We start from the raw sequence: 13603 nt of genomic DNA, 5'->3' as shown, positions 1-13603 counted from the left end.
ACATTTAATTTCATTTCAATCATGTGATAATATTTTCAAAGTAAACAACAATCTAAACATTAAAAATGACTATTTCTGTTGAAAGTCCTAGCTAAATAATTACAACCCTATACTAGAATATTATAAATTTTTTAAAAAATAAGATTCAATTTTAATTCCAATTAGAATTTTTTGATCAAACCCTTGTTTCCTCAGAGACCATAACAAGGTAGATCACCCGTGAAGTTAAAGGATTCTGGCACCGTAATAGGGGAAGTTTTGAATTTTGCTTGCCTTCTTTGAGCTATTGTGCATTTTTTACCTTACTCAACTTATAAAGGAAAAACTGGGACTATGCTTTAAATTTTTTGTCCGGCTTTTGAAAGAAAGCAGACCGCTAATTTGGAAGTTTCCAGACATAGATGCAGAGACTAAAAGATCTCTAAATTTAAATTCCAAAGCATGCACACATTGCTGGACAGTGGAGTAGCAGCCACAGTATACCAAAATCAAAACTTCCAAGGCAGGTTCAGATCACCTACTCTCAGGAACTCTTAACTCTGTAAAACTCCCTAATGCCAGAGCTAGAATCCTAAAAAGACCTATACAACAGGAGCAACATCTGCCTTGGCCATCTTTTCTTTTCTTCTCTCTCTCTCTCTTTTTTTTCTTCCCCTCACACTCAGCAGGGGGAAATCTTTAGAGGTACTCTAAACTGCTGTTTGAGCTGCTCTCAAGTCTCAGATCAAATCCAAAAAGAAGTTCAAAGAATCTATAAATTACGAAAAACAAAAGCAGAATGCAAAATATTAAAAAAAGAAAAAAAAAGGGAAAACTAAAACTCAGCCAACTCAACTGACAATTTGGCTCCAGGTCAACAATAGAAACTACAAAGGGAAAGCTCATATCTATCCAAAAGACACCAGAAATAGGGACTTTAAAGTGAGGCAATTAAAACATGTTAGGTCCAATAACTGCATTCTACAGTTTCAAAGGTTTACTAGTTATGCATTGCCTATGAATTGAATCCAATCCCTGGCTGGATTGATGTTTAAGGACTTCCAAAAGTTGGCAATAACCTACTTTTCCAGCCTCATTACACCAAAATGGTTTTTAAAATGTTCCATCCAAGTAGCTTTATTGCCAGTGAAAGTCATGATATATCCCAGGGGTCTGAGATACCTAATATACTTTTATCTTTGAAATTTGTGCATTTTGTTTAATAGAAAAAAAATGCTTTTACTTACTTGTCATTGAATTAAATCCATATTCCCAGAAATGTGCAATATTAACTCTGTCACTCAACCTAATTTTTAGTGCAGTGTCCTATGTACCAGAGAGTATTAGCATTCCAATATGAGTGGCCAGGAGGTAAGAGAACTAAAGCCTCAGCTTCTGGTCCTGGGCTCCCATTAACTAGTTGTGTGATGCAGGCTAGGTCTCTTGTATCATTCTTGGCACCAATTTCCCATGTGAAAAAATGAAGGCAGATTTGGCTAGTGGATTTATTTTCTTTCCTTTTTCTTTTTATTTTATGACACAAGTATGCATAATAGATAACGTAGATTTCTTTGGGAAGTAGAAGTCAAGATGGCCACACTGTCAGTTCTGGGCTATGAGGTTTAAAATCACAGGACTGGATGGTATGAATTCCCTGGTCCTTTTCATCTGACTGTACTTTAACAGTATTATTTATCATTGCTTTTCCTCATTCTCCTTGAAATATCTGCACTCTCCCTAAAAGCACTATAGTTTCCCGGCACTGCCATGTTTTTCTAGCATCTTGCTTTTGGGTGAATTTCTTCTACATATACTGCTTTCCCACTGGCTGTTAACATTCTGTCTGCTTCTCTATGTTGCTATCTTGTGAAGACTTCAGTTTCCTGTCAGAAGAAATCCCTCACCCTAAACTTGCAGATTACTTTCTGCTTCTTCTATTTTACTGTCTTGATTAGTTATTTATGTACAGATGGGCCTCAACTTTAAGGATTTACGGTCCTTAAACCTGAGGCTTTAGCTCTTTGACTTTTAATTTTTTGATGTTATAATGGTGCTAAAGCAATACACATTTGTTAGAAACTATGCTTTGGATTTAGATCTTTTCTTGAGCTAGTGATAGGTGGTATGCTATTCTCTCATGATGTTGGGCAGCAGCAGGGAGCTACAGCTCCCAGTCAGCTTATATGATCATGAAGGTAAACTGGGACACTTAACACCATCTGTACCCATACGACCATTGTTTGCACGTTCAGTACCGAAGTCAATACAGTATATGAGATACTCAATGCTTTGTTATAAAATAGGCTTTATGTTAGATGATTTTGTCCAAATATAGGTTAATATAAGTCTTCTGAGCATGTTTAAAAGAGAGTGGGCTAAGTTACAACATTCAGTAGGTCAGATATATTGACTGCATTTTTAACTTAGTGATGTTATCAACGTAGGATGAGTTTATAAGGACATAACCCCAAGGTGAGTTGAGGGGATCTGTGTATGATTTCTGATCTGCTAGATTATGAATTCCTTTACTGACAGAACCAGATTTCAATCTGTAGCAGGAAATAAGTTCCAAGAGAAACTCTTAGAGCTTCCAGATAAAGTTTGTGTTCTTTAATTTGCAAATTACAATTAGGGTAGAGTTGGAGTAGAGGAAGAGAAAGGAGTGGAATTTTGGATTGTGGGGTGAGACAGGTTGAAAGAAGAGACTAAGTAAGGGAACTAAGGCAAGCATCCATGAGCCAGAGAACAGCAAAGGAGTTTGCAAGCCTTTTCTAGAAGGCCCTATTCTTTAGCCTGCAAGACCAAAAATGAGCCCCATACTTGACTTCTATGGTAATTTTTACTCTGTTATTCTATAAACAAAATTTGTATTTTTCTACTAGACCAGGATTTTGTCCTGCAAACTTGATGAATCAGGACTCACTTGGTAGGCTAATGTCCTATTAAAAAAAATAGGCTGAACTTGGAGTTCCTGTTGTGGCACAGCAGAAACTAATCTGACTAGGAACCATGAGGTTGTGGGTTTGATCGCTGGCCTTGCTCAGCGGGTTAAGGATCTGGCATTGCCATGAGCTGTGGTGTAGGTCACAGACATGGCTTGGATCCTGCCTTGCTGTGACTGTGGTGTAGGCCAGCAGCTGTAACTCTAATTTGATTCCTAGCCTGGGAATCTCCATATGCCACAAGTGCAGCCCTAAAAAGCACAAGTGGTCAATCAATCAATCAATCAATCAATAAACATAGGCTGAACTAGAGCCCTCACTCCAACGACTAATTGGCTTAGTAACCATTGGTTATTTACATGGACTTGGAGACTCAAGAACTAAGAGTAGCAGAGAAGATTCCATTGGATACAAAGCCAGAGACTACCATGAACATCTTTTGTTGAAGGTAGGAATAGGCACCTTTCACACTGCCTGGTTCAATAAACTTTTCTTCAATGAATTATTGAGCCAAGGTAAATTAACTCTCATATTCATTCCTGGTGTTGATAAATTACAGTATAATTTAATTCTGGTTTCTCCTAAAATGGAGTAGACAACTCTAAACTTAAACTGAAGCTTTTACCTTAGAATTAACATTTTTCTCAGGATATATTTCTGGTCTAGGTTAATAGCCCCATGTGCTCAGTCACTATAGCTAGCCAGAAAACTTGTCATTGTTATTGATCCTTCTTTTCTCTCCAACTTTAATTGTAACTTTAAATTATTGCTTTTAAACTTGCTTCAAATTCTTTAAGGTCTTCTCATCAACCAGAACAGAGGATCCCAATCTGGGATTTACAACTACCTGTATCACAATGAGTTGGTCATTGTTTAAAAAGTAAACCAATTAAATCCCCATGGTCCTGCTAAATAGGCACCATGAATCAGAATCTCTGGAGCTTTGGGATCAGAAGTCATTGCTTCCTCTCTCAGCCCCATAGCCCTCATCTCCCTCCCTTCCTAGCTCCATCCCTTTCACAACCTAAGTCCCAATTTTCACATCCTTAATTTCCTGGAAATTTACCAAGTTAGAATATTTACTGCTTTCCTCATCGTCATATTGTTGGTACATGCCCTGCTAATCTTTTTAACTCAGCAAAAATATCATTAAGAAATATTTATAAAGCCATTCCTCACATTTCCATAGAAAGCAAGGGACTGCTTCTCCATCTACCAGGAAGAGGCAGTAGTAGAAAGAACATGTTTAATCCCTCATCACGCCAGGAGAAAGACAGAGTGATGTACAGTTATGAACCAGGCTGTCCCAACCCTTTTGGAGCTGTATTGTTTCGTTTTAGACCTACCTGGTTAAAGTATGTGTGGCTTTCCCTTCTCTTTCTGAATTCCAGTTCTCTGAGCTCCTTGAGAGCAAGGACCCTCTGTCGTAGGCTGGGTTGGTGTCCATTTTGCAGGTCTTATTTTCCTATTGGGTGGAAGCCAAAGTTTAAGTATTAGGGAGGTTGACTCTGACCACAGTTCTAAGCCATGATCTACAATCCACCTTTAGCAAATAAGTCATCAACTTAATTTCTCTCTGAGTTCCCACTCAAGACTGCCTTACTTAGCAAGCATTTAATATTCATTTTTTGGATGAATAAATGAATGATTCAATCAGTTCCAATGCTTCAAAACAGCATATAAAAACACTGTTAGAAGCAGCTTTTCTGATTTGCTAACCTAATTTTTCTCAAAGTCATAATCACACTAATCCGATAGAATTAACTAAAGGAAATATGTTCTGCTTTCTGTTCCTTTCCTCTTAGCATTAACCCAGTAAGAAATCTCTTTTATAGTCAGAGGATTGTAGCTAATTGATATACTACCTCAAGCCTTCTTATTCACTTATTTATTTATTTATTTATTTATTTATTTTTGCTTTTTATGGCCACCTCTATGGTATGTATAAGTTCCCAGGCTAGGGGTCGAATCTGAACTGCAGCTGCTAGCCTATATGGCAGCTACAACACTAGATTCTTAACCCACTGAGCAAAGCCAGGATTGAACCTGCATCCTCATGGATACTAGTCGGATTCTTAATCCACTGAGCCACAACGGGAACTCCATCAAGGCTTCTTCATTAAATAGAGCTCACTAGCTGCTGGATTTACTAATTTCTTTAAATATAATGATATTACATATTGATAACATTCCTATAGCTCCAAATAAATCACCCACTTACATTCCAAGAAAATTACTTTCTGTAAGGATTTGGGATTGCCAAATGTTTTTTTAAAAAAAGCACAATGAAAACCTTAGTATGTGAAAAATAAAGTAAAAGTTATTTTATAATAATACATTATATGACATTTATTCTTGACACTAGGTGATTTTAAGCAAAATTATTATGCACCTTTGCTATATTACCTTTTCTAAATGATAAACATTCAAAGGCATTCTATGGTCATTACTTTATTATGACAATGCTTGTGGATTCTGGGTAAGTCTTATATTATCAAATTCTAAATTTGAAGTTGAGCTGTTAACCATGACACCACTTCAACATTTCCTCTGACCCAATCCAGATAACATTCCAATATCATGAAGCACTTTGGCAGTGTTTTGACTGTTGCCTTTTCTCAATTGCATTCCCAGCCTAAAGTGCTTTTATTTGACCAATCCAGTCTTTTCAACTTTCACTTGCTAACAATAGCTGATTGCTCTTGTCAAAAAATCATGTCACAATAACTATGCATTAAATTCTTAACCTGGTTGATAGCTGCATATGAAGAGCTGCTGGAACTGAAACAATCCTGCTGTGGAATATACGTATTTTAAAAAGTAGCTTAAAATAGGTGAAAACGTCTCTTTGTTAGCTTTCCTTTCTTTCTCAGAAAGTAACATTTCCTGTTAATTTCTAGCTGAGGCATCATTTTATGAGTGGATTAGCTGGGAGATAGTCTGCATTTCTACACACACCTAACAGTGGATGGACAGTTGTTGTTTTTTTTTTTGTGTGTGTGTGTGTGTTTTTGCTATTTCTTGGGCCGCTCCCTCGGCATATGGAGGTTCCCAGGCTAGGGGTCTAATCGGAGCTGTAGCTGCCAGCCTACGCCAGAGCCACAGCAATGCAGGATCCGAGCCACGTTTGCCGGATCCTTAACCCACTGAGCAAGGCCAGGGATCGAACCGCAACCTCATGGTTCCTAGTCGGATTCGTTAACCACTGTGCCACGATGGGAACTCCGGACAATTTTAGAATACACAAATAAGGTTCTTTATAAAATGAAAGAACAAGCATGTTTTATGCACTTCTGAAGAAATAGGGAAAGCAATTTTTGTTCTTGGCAACAATATTATTATTTTAGCACTTGTTTCTCTGGGTACTATCCTGAGTGTATTATCTAATCTAATTCTTATAACAATAGAACTTTTTTTTTCTGAAATAGAACTTTTTTTTTCTGAATTTAAAGTTAAGGAAATTTTGCAGAGAAAAAACAAGTTTCCCATTTTGACACGGTCAATAAATGAAAAGATTACAGATTGAATACCGTGTTTTAACTACAATTCTTTTCCTGGACAGTTTCCACAGTGTTTTGTTTTCATTTTTTTCTGAATTCTTCTGGCATTAGGACTTAAATAGTTTTCTCCTGTTCTGAGAGGCAGTAAAAATTCCCGCGTTAACAGCAATGACCTATTTTATGTCCAAAAGAGTACTTTAGGAAAAACTGTTTTAGTTAACTTTGGATTCAGTGAGCTTGGCATCAAATATTCTCACCTACTGCTAGATACTCTCAAGGTGGATCCCATTGTTAGTTTGGAAAATATAGTTTCCATAATAATAGCCCTAGACTACTCAGCAAATTTGTCGAACTGAATAGAAGTAAACCCATCCCTAGGAGATATATTTTAGTGGATATTTTGGGATGTGTTTCATGGGGGCTATTTGTAGATCCATATATTATACTTTGTAGGTGGCTATCAACTCTGTTCCTTGGTCATCTTTGCCTCAAAGCCATATTTTTCTGAAAAAATTAGTTTCTCAAGAGTAGAAAGAGCAATATTCTGGTTCCTGAGAAGTGAGAGGAACCAAACAAGAACCCTGCTCACAGGACTAGTGCATAAGTCAGGTAAAAGTGTTTCAAAGATTTTTTAGATCCCACATATAGGTGATATTATTGTGGTAATCACATTGCCATATATAAATGTATCAAATGAATACTTTGTACACCTTAAACATTTACAAAGTCATATGTCAGTTACCTCTCAATAAAAGTTAAATCAATTCATTCATTAATTTTAGAAAAGTGTTCCAAAGCAAGGATTTACACATACAGGGACAAGACAGTAATCCATTTCCTGGATCCAGAGAGCAAGGTCACATTGGGGTAGCATGGGGCTGAGCTTCCACGTTGCGGATTCAGGCTTATTAAATGCTTTTGACTAGTGATAAGGTTGGCTTACGTAAATTTTAGTTTAAAACTGAGGATGGACAGGGTCAGGCCAGCAAGCAGACAGCTGAATAGGAAACCATATGAGCGTGAATGGGTGGCCTGAGTGGTTGCCTCTTCTAACTCTTGACAGTGCTGGAAATAGGTCATTTGCAGGTTTAAAATCAGTACCTTCTCCCCTCAGCGTCTTTTCCCCTCCCCCAAACTCTTTAACTTTATATTTAAATCTGTTGTTGCTACTCAAGGAGTGGGTCAAATTTAGCTCTTATGATAAGTCTTTGTTTTCATACATTTTTCTCTTTGAACTATTAGGAAAAGAACAAAGGAAATTGCTTAAGATTATATATCCATGTGTGTGCATGCTGGTGTGTCAAGCAGAAATTAAATGGATTTGTTATATTATTTAAAATTGGCTTTTCATGAGAAAACCCACACTTTTATTTTCATTAATTAAGATAATAAGGTAGATGTCCTGAAATTTCTCTTCTTTCTCATATTCATCATCGTATAATTATATGTAATAGCGGTTCTCAATCTTAGCTGCTCTTTAGAACTACTTGGAGAAATTTTTAAAACATCCCAATGCCCTGGGCACACCCCAGACCAATTAACATAGAATTGCTGTGGAAACCAGGCAACAGTATTTTTTAAAACCCCTAAGTGATGCTGAAGTCAAGCCAAGGCTGAGAACAATAATCATTAGGATCTTATTTTCCATCATCATTCTCCCATAAGTGTTATTTTTATTTTTAAGGCAAAAACTGCAGCATAAGGAAATTCATGGGCGAGGGGTCAAATCAGAGCTGCAGCTGCTGGCCTGGTCCACAGCCAGGGCAGCACCAGATCTGAGCCGCATCTATGACCTACACCACAGCGCAGGATCCTTAACCCACTGAGTGAGGCCAGGGATCAAAACCACATCCTAATGGATACTAGTTGGGTTCTTAACCCATTGAGGCACAACAGGAATTCCCATAATTTTTATTTGATATTTAATTGTGCAAGACATCAAGGCATGAGGACAATTTCTTAGAATGGATGCCTGCTTTGTAGCTCCTCATAATCCAGAAGTTACCATTCATTTTACCCTTTATATCAATAATAAACAAATTCAATAAATATTGACTAGAGGCTGAATGCTATGCTAGGTGCTAAACATACAGTGGTAAACAGAGTAGAAATAACTTCTGATCTCTTAGAACTTGAGTCTGGCAGAATAGAACATAGAGGGGACCATGGTATTCGTTAGTTCATTTTCAAGACTTGTGAACCAAGATGCATATTTTAAAATCTTCTAGCTACTGTCTTGATGCTGACTGGAACCAACCACCACCACCACCACCACCACCGCCAAAACCCCTTCTGCCTAATACTTTAAATAAATGTGTACCTCCTGATGAAAATCTTGGAAAGTCATGATGTACCTTTATTCAAGGCAGTAACAATCATAAGACAAAGACTAATAAAAAGTGAATTCCTTGCAATTTGACTGTTTATAGGTCGATGTCTTTCAAAATATTATAAGCGGTCATTTGGTGATATTAAAATAGGCATTTCAGATGAAAAATACATTAAATTGATTCATTAAACAGAGATGCACAGAACATAATTAGCAAAAATATTAGAACATATAGTGAACATAAAGCTTTTCTTTTTTATTATAATGAAATTATTCTAATTGATTTTTTGAAAAGTTTTGATTATGTTTCCTGGTCAAATATCATTAGCATATAATAAAGGTATCATGTGGCATACATCTGTGTCAAAATTACTGTGGGCTTTGGGGTTCCCTCTCTGGGACTAATACATAGTTGAGCTAATTAGTCTTCTATTGTTCTTTTAACAGCAAGGCCAATGAGATATTCTTATTTAAAATGGCAATACAAGAATTCTTTTTTTCTCCAGTGGTCATATTTCATAGGAGGTATTTTTTTTTTTCAGTGTGATATTTTAAAATCAGGTATCTTTTAATATAGCTAATTTGTAGGTAATTGTAGAATTGTAGGATTGTACATGTACATGGTAAATTATGAATGCTAGAACATTAATGAACAAATTATAACAAGTTTCTCTTTCCTTTATTAAGCATTAAAACACTAAAAACATCCATAACAATTGTTATGGCTGATGCCCTTTTGACTGTTGCAATTTTAAAGATAACTTTAGTCAGCTGGAAAGTGTATGTTAAAAGGGAATAGCTCAAGTGAAACAAATTCTTCTTGCTTTTGTCTCCAGGTGAACTGCACTGTGAAAGGACAGAAAATACGGATGCATTGCCTGAGAGAATTGCAATATGAGATAAGGTATATCTGTCGAGTCACTGAAAACCTCTTTCTACTACCAGAAATATTAAAAAATGGGAAAAGTCTGTTAGTTTTTTTTTTTTTTTAACAAGTGAAACAAGTCATTTGTTTTTTCTGCTTTTTTTTTTTTTTTGCTTTTTTTTTTAAAGCTTCTTTGTAGGAATACACATTTTTCATGTGAGTTGTCCTGGTAGATGTCCTAAAAGCTGATGCTAGAAGGCAAATATTGCTGCATGAAGGAATGTCTGACTACTCAGGTGTGTGAGATGAAGTACAGCCAAAGCACATCGTTAAAGAAAAGAAAAATCCAAATTTGAGAAATGAAGTTCATTATTTTTATCTTGTCTACTAAAAGTCTCCATTACAGAACAAAAATGGTCTATTGTTTCACTTCTGTCATTGCTTCCTAATGAAGATACTCTAACATGATGTGGCCACCCTTCTTCCACCTTCTCCCCTTAGCTTGAATGATTACCACTCTATATTTTATAAATATAAAATTGACTACTTTCAATTTTTTAAGAAATGTTTTCATGCAATTGAGATATCAAAATCAAAATATCTGCACATAATGCCAGCTTTCAATTAAGGTCACAATTTACAGTCAGATTCTGAGAGGAAATGGACAGAATAATTTCTCCATATATTTTCTGTTTTCACACGATAGAACATACTATTATATTGCTTAGAAGACGTATCTTTGGTAAAAATTGCTGATATTGACAATGAAAAATGCAATAATCCAGGAACTTGGGGGTGTATATGTTACTTAATTTGATGAGCATTAAAATGGGAATTACTGGCTATTCTGGGAAAATGCATTTTGAATATTTTGAACTTTTAAAATTAAAACCAATTCGATAATGGGCTTCTCTATATTTGAGGTAGGTAAGGATGCTCTGGTTCTGGTGCTATAAATTTTTAATACTGATTTCCAACGCCTGACAGATAAATTTAGTGTTCCATTCTTAATTATCTTTCCTTTCATTGTTCATTTTCCTCTTCCCCTTAGCCATAATTTCTCTCTACTCTTTGTCCATCATTTATAGTCTCTCTCCTTTCTTCCTAACTACATAAGCATAAGCAAGGTTGAAAGTCTTTAGGGAAAAATTTACTTTTATTTTCATATTTTTCTACATGAGACATAAACTGTTCTAAGTTTGTCTGTTTTCTTCTTCAGCTGTACCCGCAGCATATGGAAGTTCCTGGGCCAGGAATCCAATCCAAGCCAGAACTCCGACCTACACCACAGCTGCAGCAACACCAGACCCTTAACCCGATACACCAGGCTGGGGATCTAACCCACACTGCCACAGAGACAATGCCTGAACCTTAACATGCTGTGCCACAGCAGCAACACCATGTATATGTTTTAAAGGGAGTGCATATATCTAGGTTTATTTTGCTACACTGGAATACTGAACAAAGAAACGTATTGCTGCTGCGACCATAGGGTAAAAGCTGTTTTTTTTTTTTTTTTTTTTTTTTCTTTTACAACCACACCCATGGCATAAGGAAGTTCCTAAGCTACGGACTGAATAGGACCTGCAGCTGAGGCCTATGCCATAGCCATAGCAATGCTGGATCCGCTGGATCCCAGTTGCATCTGTGACCTGTGCCGCAGCTTGTGGCAATGGCAGGTACTTAACCCACTGAGAGAGGTCAGGAATCAAACCAATGTGCTCTTGTAGACTACACTGACTTCTTAATCCATTGAGCCACACTGGGAACTCTCATAGGGTAAAAATTAATTTGCAAAATTCACTTTCTACCAGTACTCAAAAAATAACTCAGAACCATTGTTCTATCTTAGTGGATCAGCATCACTGCCTTTTCATGTGTAAGGCTATATTCAATCATTAAAGAGAGAAAATTTCATAATTATTTTTCTTGATTGACCTTCCAAATGATAGTAACTTAATGCCATTATATATTAAATACTTTTAACATAGGAAATAGTTTAGTTTATCTAGTTCTCTGACTTCTAAATCATGATTGGTATGATCACAGGTGGTACGTTAACATGAAAGTTTCTCATTCTTTTTTATAAAGAAAGCAGCCAGAACCGCAAAGTAATTTTATAGTTTATCTTGATACTGCTTATTAGCTTTCGGTGTTTTAGCAAAATCAGCCAACTCCTTCAAAGAAAATATAAGCAGAAAATGTGACATGTCAAATGCTAGACATTCAAGCAGAGAATGAATTACTTTAACTTTGAACAAGGAATTAAACAATGTCAACTAATATATTGGAGTTCAACTTTTATTAAAAAATAAATCAGCTAGAGTAATTTTACAAATTGACATACTTATAATTATAAGGTATGTATTAAAGTAGATAGAAAGATAACACTTTATTTCCTCTCACACCTAACCATCAGCTACTAATATGAATTTTCTACTAGATGCCCACTAAAAGCGCTCACTTAAAAAACCTTAACCTGGTTGCCAAAAAGCCAGAACAACACCGAAAATTAAGTCTGAGGGGTGCCACAATAGCGAGAATCTACAAGAGTTTATTGCTAATTATAAGGCACAAAGTATCATATAATTCATATTCATAACCCCAAATTTCCTGGACCCTCCCTCTTCCTGGACCACAGTGATCCATCTGGGGTAGCCAACAAGTCACTAGCCACTTTGGTGCAACATGTCTGCACATGCCAGACTTTTGGTTTTGCTGCCCATTCCTGGATCTGAATGAAATACACACTTTAGGCCAAAGGGTCCGGCATTCTGAACAGCTGCTAAAGGATCCAGATGATGCAACCTGGAAGTGTGAGCCGGTTAATTCTCCCATGAGTAAACCTTGTCCAGTGGAAAGCAAGATACAGGAGCAAGTATGCAAATAAACCTCACCTTCTTCCTCTGCCTCATGAACTACTCTGAGGATGTTTGTCCCTATAGTTCTCCTGAGACCTTCAACATGCCCACAGAGGTACCTGCTGAGGAGCCACTGTTGTAAAGCAGGTGTCAGTGTGGGAATGTATGACTTTGCTCTACTTTGCATCCTTCATTACCTCATTTTTCTTATACCTCCCTCTGGCAGTCCTAAGTTCATGCAACTCAAATAATCCTTACCTTGGACTTTGCTTTATAGGGAATCTGAGATGAAACAAACCTATGGCTAGATTAAGAAAAACACAATTAGGCATTCTTAAACTGATACTCTTGACTTGCTTGGTATGCAGTGATTTTTTTTTTTTCCTTGAAGAGAACGTATGTCTACATCCAGATTCAAATATTCAAGAAGTGTATTAACTGGGTAGCTGAGCAAGCCTTCTGGCTTAATGGGGGTCAACCAGAATTAGCATCTACTCTGTCTATATATTTTATTGAAGAAGAGAGAAAGAGCAACTCCATGAAAACGCCTGGACTGGTGTGGAAGAGGGTAAGATGCTGTGGTGTCCTGACAGTAGCAGTTCAGTGGAATTATCACAAGTAAAACTGGACACATAGAAGTGGAAACATGAATAACTTTAATAGAAGAATGTGCTGGTGGGAAATTCTAAGTTTTCATGTATACTTTATGTTCAGAATTACAGACAAGGGACGTAGAAATATGAAAATATTTCCTCTTAGAAGACAACTAGTAGAAATCTTCTTGGAAACTAAAAAGTAGACCGGGAACTGAGGAAATAAATTTGCCCTGGAGATATAGCAGAGAGAACAATATTTGTCACAGAAGAAGAAAATGAGAAGATACAAAACAACCCATGTGACACAGAATTTGAAGATAGTATGCTACTTTGGGAGATGTCTTAAAAGAAAAAAAAAGAATCCCACTGTCAAGGGATTTAATTGAGGAATAAGGCAATGAAAATAGTATTTATAAGACTTAGAAGCAGAAGATATTTCCAAAAATTATCTAATAAATGACCAGAGGAAATTTTAGGAAAAAAATCATGGAAGAATCTGCAAACATTGCTAGGAGGCATGGTGTTTATGAT

At 36.5% G+C, this 13603-nt stretch overlaps 1 long non-coding RNA gene across 1 annotated transcript in view; it reads right to left on the bottom strand.

The window, feature by feature from the left end:
• Nucleotides 1-13603, bottom strand: part of LOC106506806 — a 285072-nt gene that overhangs the window by 98188 nt on the left and 173281 nt on the right. Inside the window, exon 2 of the long non-coding RNA XR_001302370.2 lies at nt 4268-4386. This is a non-coding gene — a long non-coding RNA (uncharacterized LOC106506806). The remainder of the gene's footprint in view (nt 1-4267; nt 4387-13603) is intronic.

This window comes from Sus scrofa, chromosome 18 (genome assembly GCF_000003025.6).
Source record: "Sus scrofa isolate TJ Tabasco breed Duroc chromosome 18, Sscrofa11.1, whole genome shotgun sequence".
Taxonomy (NCBI): domain Eukaryota; kingdom Metazoa; phylum Chordata; class Mammalia; order Artiodactyla; family Suidae; genus Sus; species Sus scrofa.
The sequence above is the reverse complement of the archived record's forward strand: the minus strand, read 5'-3'. Positions and strand labels throughout refer to the sequence as shown.